Consider the following 11,581-nt stretch of genomic DNA (forward strand, 5'->3'; position numbering starts at 1 on the left):
CCACCCCAGTTCAGACATGGCCATATGCAAATCAGTCTGACCCTGTGCTTCATGGGAACAGTCCAGCCCGAACTGCCAAGCCATGCCTTCCCTGGACCGGAAACAAGCTTCTTAGGACCGGTTTCTGGCATTTCAGCCGTCTTCAGCCAGGCTTGTTTGAATCCAATGGCAAAGTGAGCAAGGGACTCAACGTCTGAGCATACCCTGCCTGCTTATGGCGAACAAAGCGGTACAAAAAGGTGGTGGTGATGGACGGAGCATCAGAACCAATCAAACACTCACACCCAGTCAACAGATCTGGGTTTGATGCATCACCGTTTTATAGCCCACTCTGCCACCCCAGTTCAGACATGGCCATACGCAAATCAGTCTGACCCTGTGCTTCATGGGAACAGTCCAGCCCGAACTGCCAAGCCATGCCTTCCCTGGACAGGGAACAAGCTTCCTAGGACCGTTTTCTGGCATTTTAGCAGTCTTTAGCCAGGCTTGCTTGAATCTAGTGGTAAAGTGAGCAAGGGACTCAACGTCTGAGCATACCCTGCCAACTTATGGCAAACAAAGCGGTACAAAAAGGGGGTGGTGATGAACGGAGCATCAGAACCAATCAAACGCTCACACCCAGTCAACAGATCTGGGTTTGATCCATCACCGTTCTTTAGCCCACTCTGCCACCCCAGTTCAGACATGGCCATATGCAAATCAGTCTGACCCTGTGCTTCATGGGAACAGCCCAGCCCGAACTGCCAAGCCATGCCTTTCCTAGACCGGAAACAAGCTTCCTAGGATCGGTTTCTGGCATTTTAGCCGTCTTCACCCGGGCTTGCTTGAATCCAGTGGCAAAGTGAGCAAGGGACTCAACGTCTGAGCATACCCTGCCAACTTATGGTGAACAAAGCGGTACAAAAAGGAGGTGGTGATGGACGGAGCATCAGAACCAATCAAACACTCACACCCAGTCAACAGATCTGGGTTTGATCCATCACTGTTCTTTAGCCCACTCTGCCACCCCAGTTCAGACATGGCCATATGCAAATCAGTCTGACCCTGTGATTCATGGGAACAGTCCAGCCCAAACTGCTAAGCCATGCCTTCCCTGGACCGGAAACAAGCTTCCTCGGACCGGTTTCTGGCATTTCAGCCGACTTCATCCGGGCTTGCTTGAATCCAGTGGCAAAGTGAGCAAGGAACTCAACGTCTGAGCATACCCTGCCAACTTATGGCGAACAAAGCAGTACAAAAAGGGGTGGTGATGGACGGAGCATCAGAACCAATCAAACACTCACACCCAGTCAACAGATCTGGGTTTGATCCATCACCGTTCTTTAGCCCACTCTGCCACCCCAGTTCAGACATGGCCATATGCAAATCAGTCTGACCCTGTGCTTCATGGGAACAGTCCAGCCCGAACTGCCAAGCCATGCCTTCCCTGGACCGGATCAAGCTTCCTAGTACCGGTTTCTGGCTTTTCAGCCGTCTTCAGCCAGGTTTGTTTGAATCCAATGGCAAAGTGAGCAAGGGACTCAACGTCTGAGCATACAGTGCCAACTTATGGCGAACAAAGCGGTACAAAAAGGAGGTGGTGATGGACGGAGCATCAGAACCAATCAAACACTCACACCCAGTCAACAGATCTGGGTTTGATCCATCACCGTTCTTTTGCCCACTCTGCCACCCCAGTTCAGACATGGCCATATGCAAATCAGTCTGACCCTGTGCTTCATGGGAACAGTCCAGCCCGAACTGCCAAGCCATGCCTTCCCTGGACAGGAAACAAGCTTCCTAGGACCGGTTTCTGGCATTTTAGCCATCTTCAGCCAGGCTTGCTTGAATCCAGTGGCAAAGTGAGCAAGGGACTCAACGCCTGAGCATACCCTGCCAACTTATGGCGAACAAAGCGGTACAAAAAGGAGGTGGTGATGGACGGAGCATCAGAACCAATCAAACACTCACACCCAGTCAACAGATCTGGGTGTGATCCATCACCGTTCTTTAGCCCACTCTGCCACCCCAGTTCAGACATGGCCATATGCAAATCAGTCTGACCCTGTGCTTCATGGGAACAGTCCAGCCCAAACTGCCAAGCCATGCCTTCCCTGGACCGGAAACAAGCTTCCTAGGACCGGTTTCTGGCATTTCAGCTGTCTTCAGCCAGGCTTGTTTGAATCCAGTGGCAAAGTGAGCAAGGGACTCAACATCTGAGCATACCCTGCCAACTAATGCCGAACAAAGCGGTACAAAAAGGTGGTGGTGATGGACGGAGCATAAGAACCAATCAAACACTCACACCCAGTCAACAGATCTGGGTTTGATCCATCACTGTTCTTTAGCCCACTCTGCCACCCCAGTTCAGACATGGCCATATGCAAATCAGTCTGACCCTGTGATTCATGGGAACAGTCCAGCCCAAACTGCTAAGCCATGCCTTTCCTGGACCGGAAACAAGCTTCCTCGGACCGGTTTCTGGCATTTCAGCCGACTTCATCCGGGCTTGCTTGAATCCAGTGGCAAAGTGAGCAAGGAACTCAACGTCTGAGCATACCCTGCCAACTTATGGCGAACAAAGCAGTACAAAAAGGGGGTGGTGATGGACGGAGCATCAGAACCAATCAAACACTCACACCCAGTCAACAGATCTGGGTTTGATCCATCACCGTTCTTTAGCCCACTCTGCCACCCCAGTTCAGACATGGCCATATGCAAATCAGTCTGACCCTGTGCTTCATGGGAACAGTCCAGCCCGAACTGCCAAGCCATGCCTTCCCTGGACCGGAAACAAGCATCCTAGGACCGGTTTCTGGCATTTTAGCCGTCTTCAGCCAGGCTTGCTTGAATCCAGTGGCAAAGTGAGCGAGGGACTCAACGTCTGAGCATACCCTGCCAACTTATGGCGAACAAAGCGGTACAAAAAGGAGGTGGTGATGGACGGAGCATCAGAACCAATCAAACACTCACACCCAGTCAACAGATCTGGGTTTGATCCATCACCGTTCTTTTGCCCACTCTGCCACCCCAGTTCAGACATGGCCATATGCAAATCAGTCTGACCCTGTGCTTCATGGGAACAGTCCAGCCCGAACTGCCAAGCCATGCCTTCCCTGGACAGGAAACAAGCTTCCTAGGACCGGTTTCTGGCATTTTAGCCGTCTTCAGCCAGGCTTGCTTGAATCCAGTGGCAAAGTGAGCAAGGGACTCAACGCCTGAGCATACCCTGCCAACTTATGGCGAACAAAGCGGTACAAAAAGGTGGTGGTGATGGACGGAGCATCAGAACCAATCAAACACTCACACCCAGTCAACAGATCTGGGTTTGATCTATCACCGTTCTTGAGCCCACTCTGCCACCCCAGTTCAGACATGGCCATATGCAAATCAGTCTGACCCTGTGCTTCATGGGAACAGTCCAGCCCGAACTGCCAAGCCATGCCTTCCCTGGACAGGAAACAAGCTTCCTAGGACCGGTTTCTGGCATTTTAGCCGTCTTTAGCCACGCTTGCTTGAATCTAGTGGTAAAGTGAGCAAGGGACTCAACGTCTGAGCATACCCTGCCAACTTATGGCAAACAAAGCGGTACAAAAAGGGGGTGGTGATGAACGGAGCATCAGAACCAATCAAACACTCAAACCCAGTCAACAGATCTGGGTTTGATCCATCACCGTTCTTTAGCCCACTCTGCCACCCCAGTTCAGACATGGTGTCAGAATGTACCTCAAGTTCCACAGAAGCAGAAGTGACGATTACTCCCAATGCCCCTGCATCAGTGCAGCCACCAAGCAAGGGTAACGGCACTAGCACGGGGGAAAGGGGAAGTGGAAGAGAAGAGAAGAGACTGCCTCAGGATGGTGTATGACCTCTAGGTGGTGATTCTGCCTTCTCTGCTGAGTCTTCTGTAGTGTGTGGTTCTTCACTGGCACGTCTTAACGAGGTACACCTAATGCACAGAGGTGAAAAGGGGATTACAAGAACATCCTACTCTCCTAATCTTCCTAATGACTTTTATATTCCTCTGCTCCTACCTTTTACTCCTACAGGCTTGCTACTCTTCTATATAGTGATATTCTTTGTAATCTTTTAATTATTACTGACTTGCACATCTGCAGGCTTGAGAAATAAGTTCCATCTTCTTACAAAGAATTTGATATGTACATAAATAATGAATTAACGGAATACTCTCTCTTTCTTGCAGATTCTGTAGAGTAGAAAGTCTAGGTAGTTTCAACAACTTCCTTTGCAAAAGATGCGCGCAAAAAGGTACAGGGAAAGGTAAAATAGGGAGGAAAGGAAAAGGAAAGGTCGCCAAAGGGAGGAGAGGAAACTGGGGGTTCGGCGCAGATGCGCACTCACTGACTTTAGCCGCTGGCTCAGTCTTGGCTTCTATTAGTTCACAGGGAAATCTGATACTCAGCCACTCCGGAAAACAGCTTCCTTCTCAGATGAACAAACGAATATTCCAGCCAGTTGAATTCTCCGCAACTTTCTTGACTGAAGCTTGGGTAACCGAAAACCGCTTAACTTGACTACTCGACTACTAGCGGTTGATTCGGTTCTGTGGATTATTCCGAAAATATCTCTCTTCAAGTTCTAGGGCAGTTCTCCTCAGGATACTGGAGCTCACTGAAAACACTAGCTTCTCTCAGGAAATCTCGATTGAAGTGCGCAGTTTGCCGCGCGCCCAACCGTCAAGTCAAAGATGTACAGCAAATGACGGCAAGAGCCGCGGCCATCTTGAAAGGTCCAACTGCACATAGAACATTATAAGTCTCGATATAAGTTCACCACTTGCGGCTTCACAAGAATCCGCTGCCTCTTTGGTTTTTGCCATATATGGTGCACTGCTGACACCACATGAGTCTGATTCCTGACACATGGCCATATGCAAATCAGTCTGACCCTGTGCTTCATGGGAACAGTCCAGCCTGAACTGCCAAGCCATGCCTTCCCTGGACAGGAAACAAGCTTCCTAGGACCGGTTTCTGGCATTTTAGCCGTCTTTAGCCACGCTTGCTTGAATCTAGTGGTAAAGTGAGCAAGGGACTCAACGTCTGAGCATACCCTGCCAATTTATGGCAAACAAAGCGGTACAAAAAGGGGGTGGTGATGAACGGAGCATCAGAACCAATCAAACACTCACACCCAGTCAACAGATCTGGGTTTGAACCATCACCGTTCTTTAGCCCACTCTGCCACCCCAGTTCAGACATGGCCATATGCAAATCAGACTGACCCTGTGCTTCATGGGAACAGTCCAGCCCGAACTGCCAAGCCATGCCTTTCCTAGACCGGAAACAAGCTTCCTAGGACCGGTTTCTGTCATTTTAGCCGTCTTCACCCGGGCTTGCTTGAATCCAGTGGCAAAGTGAGCAAGGGGCTCAACGTCTGAGCATACCCTCCCAACTTATGGCGAACAAAGCGGTACAAAAAGGAGGTGGTGATGGACGGAGCATCAGAGCCAATCAAACACTCACACCCAGTCAACAGATCTGGGTGTGATCCATCACCCTTCTTTAGCCCACTCTGCCACCCCACTTCAGACATGGCCATATGCAAATCAGTCTGACCCTGTGCTTCATGGGAACAGTCCAGCCCAAACTGCCAAGCCATGCCTTCCCTGGACCGGAAACAAGCTTCCTAGGACCGGTTTCTGGCAATTCAGCTGTCTTCAGCCAGGCTTGCTTGAATCCAGTGGCAAAGTGAGCAAGGGACTCAACGTCTGAGCATACCCTGCCAACTTATGGCGAACAAAGCGGTACAAAAAGGGGGTGGTGATGGACGGAGCATCAGAACCAATCAAACACTCACACCCAGTCAACAGATCTGGGTTTGATCCATCACTGTTCTTTAGCCCACTCTGCCACCCCAGTTCAGACATGGCCATATGCAAATGAGTCTGACCCTGTAATTCATGGGAACAGTCCAGCCCGAACTGCCAAGCCATGCCTTCCCTGGACCGGAAACAAGCTTCCTCGGACCGGTTTCTGGCATTTCAGCCGACTTCATCCGGGCTTGCTTGAATCCAGTGGCAAAGTGAGCAAGGGACTCAACGTCTGAGCATACCCTGCCAACTTATGGCGAACAAAGCAGTACAAAAAGGGGGTGGTGATGGACGGAGCATCAGAACCAATCAAACACTCACACCCAGTCAACAGATCTGGGTTTGATCCATCACCGTTCTTTAGCCCACTCTGCCACCCCAGGTCAGACATGGCCATATGCAAATCAGTCTGACCCTGTGCTTCATGGGAACAGTACAGCCCGAACTGCCAAGCCATGCCTTCCCTGGACTGGAAACAAGCTTCCTCGGACCGGTTTCTGCCATTTCAGCCATCTTCAGCCAGGCTTGCTTGAATCCAGTGGCAAAGTGAGCAAGGGACTCAACGTCTAAGCATACCCTGCCAACTTATGGCGAACAAAGCGGTACAAAAAGGGGGTGGGGGTGGTGATGGACGGAGCATCAGAACCAATCAAACACTCAAACCCAGTCAACAGATCTGGGTTTGATCCATCACCGTTCTTTAGCCCACTCTGCCACCCAAGTTCAGACATGGCCATATGCAAACCAGTCTGACCCTGTGCTTCATGGGAACAGTCCAGCCCGAACTGCCAAGCCATGCCTTCCCTGGACTGGAAACAAGCTTCCTCGGACCGGTTTCTGCCATTTCAGCCATCTTCAGCCAGGCTTGCTTGAATCCAGTGGCAAAGTGAGCAAGGGACTCAACGTCTAAGCATACCCTGCCAACTTATGGCGAACAAAGCGGTACAAAAAGGGGGTGGGGGTGGTGATGGACGGAGCATCAGAACCAATCAAACCCTCAAACCCAGTCAACAGATCTGGGTTTGATCCATCACCGTTCTTTAGCCCACTCTGCCACCCAAGTTCAGACATGGCCATATGCAAATCAGTCAGACCCTGTGCTTCATGGGAACAGTCCAGCCCGAACTGCCAAGCCATGCCTTCCCTGGACCGGAAACAAGCATCCTAGGACCGGTTTCTGGCATTTTAGCCGTCTTCAGCCAGGCTTGCTTGAATCCAGTGGCAAAGTGAGCGAGGGGCTCAACGTCTGAGCATACCCTGCCAACTTATGGCGAACAAAGCGGTACAAAAAGGGGGTGGTGATGGACGGAGCATCAGAACCAATCAAACACTCACAGCCAGTCAACAGATCTGGGTTTGATCAATCACCGTTCTTTAGCCCACTCTGCCACCCCAGTTCAGACATGGCCATATGCAAATCAGTCTGACCCTGTGCTTCATGGGAACAGTCCAGCCCGAACTGCCAAGCCATGCCTTCCCTGGACCGGAAACAAGCTTCTTAGGACCGGTTTCTGGCATTTCAGCCGTCTTCAGCCAGGCTTGTTTGAATCCAATGGCAAAGTGAGCAAGGGACTCAACGTCTGAGCATACCCTGCCAACTTATGGTGAACAAAGCGGTACAAAAAGGAGGTGGTGATGGACGGAGCATCAGAACCAATCAAACACTCACACCCAGTCAACAGATCTGGGTTTGATGCATCACCGTTCTATAGCCCACTCTGCCACCCCAGTTCAGACATGGCCATACGCAAATCAGTCTGACCCTGTGCTTCATGGGAACAGTCCAGCCCGAACTGCCAAGCCATGCCTTCCCTGGACAGGAAACAAGCTTCCTAGGACCGTTTTCTGGCATTTTAGCAGTCTTTAGCCAGGCTTGCTTGAATCTAGTGGTAAAGTGAGCAAGGGACTCAACGTCTGAGCATACCCTGCCAACTTATGGCAAACAAAGCGGTACAAAAAGGGGGTGGTGATGAACGGAGCATCAGAATCAATCAAACGCTCACACCCAGTCAACAGATCTGGGTTTGATCCATCACCGTTCTTTAGCCCACTCTGCCACCCCAGTTCAGACATGGCCATATGCAAATCAGTCTGACCCTGTGCTTCATGGGAACAGCCCAGCCCGAACTGCCAAGCCATGCCTTTCCTAGACCGGAAACAAGCTTCCTAGGACCAGTTTCTGGCATTTTAGCCGTCTTCACCCGGGCTTGCTTGAATCCAGTGGCAAAGTGAGCAAGGGACTCAACGTCTGAGCATACCCTGCCAACTTATGGTGAACAAAGCGGTACAAAAAGGAGGTGGTGATGGACGGAGCATCAGAACCAATCAAACACTCACACCCAGTCAACAGATCTGGGTGTGATCCATCACCGTTCTTTAGCCCACTCTGCCACCCCAGTTCAGACATGGCCATATGCAAATCAGTCGGACCCTGTGCTTCATGGGAACAGTCCAGCCCAAACTGCCAAGCCATGCCTTCCCTGGACCGGAAACAAGCTTCCTAGGACCGGTTTCTGGCATTTCAGCTGTCTTCAGCCAGGCTTGTTTGAATCCAGTGGCAAAGTGAGCAAGGGACTCAACATCTGAGCATACCCTGCCAACTTATGCCGAACAAAGCGGTACAAAAAGGTGGTGGTGATGGACGGAGCATCAGAACCAATCAAACACTCACACCCAGTCAACAGATCTGGGTTTGATCCATCACTGTTCTTTAGCCCACTCTGCCACCCCAGTTCAGACATGGCCATATGCAAATGAGTCTGACCCTGTAATTCATGGGAACAGTCCAGCCCGAACTGCCAAGCCATGCCTTCCCTGGACCGGAAACAAGCTTCCTCGGACCGGTTTCTGGCATTTCAGCCGACTTCATCCGGGCTTGCTTGAATCCAGTGGCAAAGTGAGCAAGGGACTCAACGTCTGAGCATACCCTGCCAACTTATGGCGAACAAAGCAGTACAAAAAGGGGGTGGTGATGGACGGAGCATCAGAACCAATCAAACACTCACACCCAGTCAACAGATCTGGGTTTGATCCATCACCGTTCTTTAGCCCACTCTGCCACCCCAGTTCAGACATGGCCATATGCAAATCAGTCTGACCCTGTGCTTCATGGGAACAGTACAGCCCGAACTGCCAAGCCATGCCTTCCCTGGACCGGATCAAGCTTCCTAGGACCGGTTTCTGGCTTTTCAGCCGTCTTCAGCCAGGCTTGCTTGAATCCAGTGGCAAAGTGAGCAAGGGACTCAACGTCTAAGCATACCCTGCCAACTTATGGCAAACAAAGCGGTACAAAAAGGGGGTGGGGGTGGTGATGGACGGAGCTTCAGAACCAATCAAACACTCAAACCCAGTCAACAGATCTGGGTTTGATCCATCACCGTTCTTTAGCCCACTCTGCCACCCAAGTTCAGACATGGCCATATGCAAATCAGTCAGACCCTGTGCTTCATGGGAACAGTCCAGCCCGAACTGCCAAGCCATGCCTTCCCTGGACCGGAAACAAGCATCCTAGGACCGGTTTCTGGCATTTTAGCCGTCTTCAGCCAGGCTTGCTTGAATCCAGTGGCAAAGTGAGCGAGGGGCTCAACGTCTGAGCATACCCTGCCAACTTATGGCGAACAAAGCGGTACAAAAAGGGGGTGGTGATGGACGGAGCATCAGAACCAATCAAACACTCACAGCCAGTCAACAGATCTGGGTTTGATCCATCACCGTTCTTTAGCCCACTCTGCCACCCCAGTTCAGACATGGCCATATGCAAATCAGTCTGACCCTGTGCTTCATGGGAACAGTCCAGCCCGAACTGCCAAGCCATGCCTTCCCTGGACCGGAAACAAGCTTCTTAGGACCGGTTTCTGGCATTTCAGCCGTCTTCAGCCAGGCTTGTTTGAATCCAATTGCAAAGTGAGCAAGGGACTCAACGTCTGAGCATACCCTGCCAACTTATGGCGAACAAAGCGGTACAAAAAGGTGGTGGTGATGGACGGAGCATCAGAACCAATCAAACACTCACACCCAGTCAACAGATCTGGGTTTGATGCATCACCGTTCTATAGCCCACTCTGCCACCCCAGTTCAGACATGGCCATACGCAAATCAGTCTGACCCTGTGCTTCATGGGAACAGTCCAGCCCGAACTGCCAAGCCATGCCTTCCCTGGACAGGAAACAAGCTTCCTAGGACTGTTTTCTGGCATTTTAGCAGTCTTTAGCCAGGCTTGCTTGAATCCAGTGGCAAAGTGAGCAAGGGACTCAACGTCTGAGCATACCCTGCCAACTTATGGCGAACAAAGCGGTACAAAAAGGAGGTGGTGATGGACGGAGCATCAGAACCAATCAAACACTCACAGCCAGTCAACAGATCTGGGTTTGATCCATCACCGTTCTTTAGCCCACTCTGCCACCCCAGTTCAGACATGGCCATATGCAAATCAGTCTGACCCTGTGCTTCATAGGAACAGTCCAGCCCGAACTGCCAAGCCATGCCTTCCCTGGACCGGAAACAAGCTTCTTAGGACCGGTTTCTGGCATTTCAGCCGTCTTCAGCCAGGCTTGTTTGAATCCAATGGCAAAGTGAGCAAGGGACTCAACGTCTGAGCATACCCTGCCAACTTATGGTGAACAAAGCGGTACAAAAAGGAGGTGGTGATGGACGGAGCATCAGAACCAATCAACAGATCTGGGTGTGATCCATCACCGTTCTTTAGCCCACTCTGCCACCCCAGTTCAGACATGGCCATATGCAAATCAGTCTGACCCTGTGCTTCATGGGAACAGCCCAGCCCGAACTGCCAAGCCATGCCTTTCCTAGACCGGAAACAAGCTTCCTAGGACCAGTTTCTGGCATTTTAGCCGTCTTCACCCGGGCTTGCTTGAATCCAGTGGCAAAGTGAGCAAGGGACTCAACGTCTGAGCATACCCTGCCAACTTATGGTGAACAAAGCGGTACAAAAAGGAGGTGGTGATGGACGGAGCATCAGAACCAATCAAACACTCACACCCAGTCAACAGATCTGGGTGTGATCCATCACCGTTCTTTAGCCCACTCTGCCACCCCAGTTCAGACATGGCCATATGCAAATCAGTCGGACCCTGTGCTTCATGGGAACAGTCCAGCCCAAACTGCCAAGCCATGCCTTCCCTGGACCGGAAACAAGCTTCCTAGGACCGGTTTCTGGCATTTCAGCTGTCTTCAGCCAGGCTTGTTTGAATCCAGTGGCAAAGTGAGCAAGGGACTCAACATCTGAGCATACCCTGCCAACTTATGCCGAACAAAGCGGTACAAAAAGGTGGTGGTGATGGACGGAGCATCAGAACCAATCAAACACTCACACCCAGTCAACAGATCTGGGTTTGATCCATCACTGTTCTTTAGCCCACTCTGCCACCCCAGTTCAGACATGGCCATATGCAAATGAGTCTGACCCTGTAATTCATGGGAACAGTCCAGCCCGAACTGCCAAGCCATGCCTTCCCTGGACCGGAAACAAGCTTCCTCGGACCGGTTTCTGGCATTTCAGCCGACTTCATCCGGGCTTGCTTGAATCCAGTGGCAAAGTGAGCAAGGGACTCAACGTCTGAGCATACCCTGCCAACTTATGGCGAACAAAGCAGTACAAAAAGGGGGTGGTGATGGACGGAGCATCAGAACCAATCAAACACTCACACCCAGTCAACAGATCTGGGTTTGATCCATCACCGTTCTTTAGCCCACTCTGCCACCCCAGTTCAGACATGGCCATATGCAAATCAGTCTGACCCTGTGCTTCATGGG

This window comes from Triturus cristatus, chromosome 11, assembly GCF_964204655.1.
Source record: "Triturus cristatus chromosome 11, aTriCri1.1, whole genome shotgun sequence".
NCBI classification, from domain to species: Eukaryota; Metazoa; Chordata; class Amphibia; order Caudata; family Salamandridae; genus Triturus; species Triturus cristatus.